Source organism: Myxocyprinus asiaticus, chromosome 31, assembly GCF_019703515.2.
Source record: "Myxocyprinus asiaticus isolate MX2 ecotype Aquarium Trade chromosome 31, UBuf_Myxa_2, whole genome shotgun sequence".
In the NCBI taxonomy this organism is placed as follows: domain Eukaryota; kingdom Metazoa; phylum Chordata; class Actinopteri; order Cypriniformes; family Catostomidae; genus Myxocyprinus; species Myxocyprinus asiaticus.
The window spans coordinates 17,501,558-17,502,937 of NC_059374.1; the positions used below are offsets into that span (position 1 = coordinate 17,501,558).

The 1,380-nt window shown below is 43.8% G+C and overlaps 1 non-coding gene across 1 annotated transcript; it reads right to left on the reverse strand.

Moving 5' to 3' along the window:
* Positions 1-991: 991 nt before the first annotated feature.
* On the reverse strand, positions 992-1,065 carry trnat-ugu (transfer RNA threonine (anticodon UGU)). Its single transcript has one exon. It is a non-coding gene; the product is annotated as a tRNA-Thr (tRNA).
* Positions 1,066-1,380: the final 315 nt, after the last annotated feature.

Below are 1,380 nucleotides of genomic sequence, written 5' to 3' on the forward strand. Positions count from 1 at the left end.
TCAATTTGCACATTAGAAGGACAAAGCACTATCCACTGAACCACAGAGCTCTCTTTATATCTCCCACACTGAACAAAGGCACCTCTGGGATTTGAGACCAGGATCTTCTGTTTACTAAACAGGTGCTTTAACCAACTAAGCCACAGCACCCTGACAGATAAGGTTGTCTGCATTTACACTTTGACTGCATCTGAGAAAAGGTCTGTGAGTTGAATGGGACTGCTACTCTTCATCAGAGCAGCACATTGACCGTTCTCGGAAAAGCACACATTTCATAATGTATGCATTGTTGAGGTTCACATCACACCGACATTTAGCCATCATGGAAGTGTGACTCAGAGGAGCAAAACATCCAGAAGAGAGTCCATAGGATCGTGGAACAGGTCATTGAGGGCATAAAAGAGTTTTCTTGGGAACTGATTTTTGGTGGTCAGAAAGCCTTGGTGTTTTTTTGCCAAGTGTGCTTAGCAAAATGGCAAAATATCACACTATGGTGAGACTTGAAGCCACAACTTTTGAATGGCTTCATTTTGCAAAATAGAATTCCTAAGAACTATCCGTTGCACCACAGAGCTATTTTTGTGTCTCCCACACTGTGGGCTTACACACACTGTGTCAAAGGATAGAGTGCTCCTTGAGCTGCTGTAGAATTTAACCCGGGTTCAAAATTATCCTGTGCTGTCAGGACCAGTTGTCCTCAAGGCTTCATTTTGCAATATAGAATTCCAAAGTAATATCCATTTTACCACAGAGCTCTTTTTGTGTCTCCCACACTGTGGGCTTACCCACGCTGTGGCAAAGGGTAGAGTGCTCCTTGAGTCGCTGCAGAATTTAACCCAGGTTCCAAACTGGGATCCGTTTATGTCTCTAACACTATGAGCTTGCACACACTGTGTCAAAGGATAGAGAGATCCTTGAATTAACCCAGGTTCAAAATGACCCTGTGCTGTCAGGACCAGTTGACCCCAAGGAAGGACAATCACCATCAGACAGGTACTGCTAGGAATTGAACCCAGGATCTCCTGTTTACAAGACAGGTGCTTTAACCAACTAAGCCACAGTACCCATACAGGTAAAATTGTCTGCATTTACCCTTTGACTGCATCTGAGAAAAGGTCTGTGTGTTGAATGGGACTGCTACTCTTCATCAGTGCAGCACATTGACCATTCTCAGAAAAGCACACACTTCATAATGTATGCATTGTTGAGGCTCACATCAAACCTACATTTAGCCATCATGGAAGTGTGACTCAGAGGAGCAAAACATCCAGAAGAGAGTCCATAGGATCGTGGAACAGGTCATTGAGGGCATAAAAGAGTTTTCTTGGGAACTGATTTTTGGTGGTCAGAAAGCCTTGGTGTTTTTTTGCCAAGTGTGCT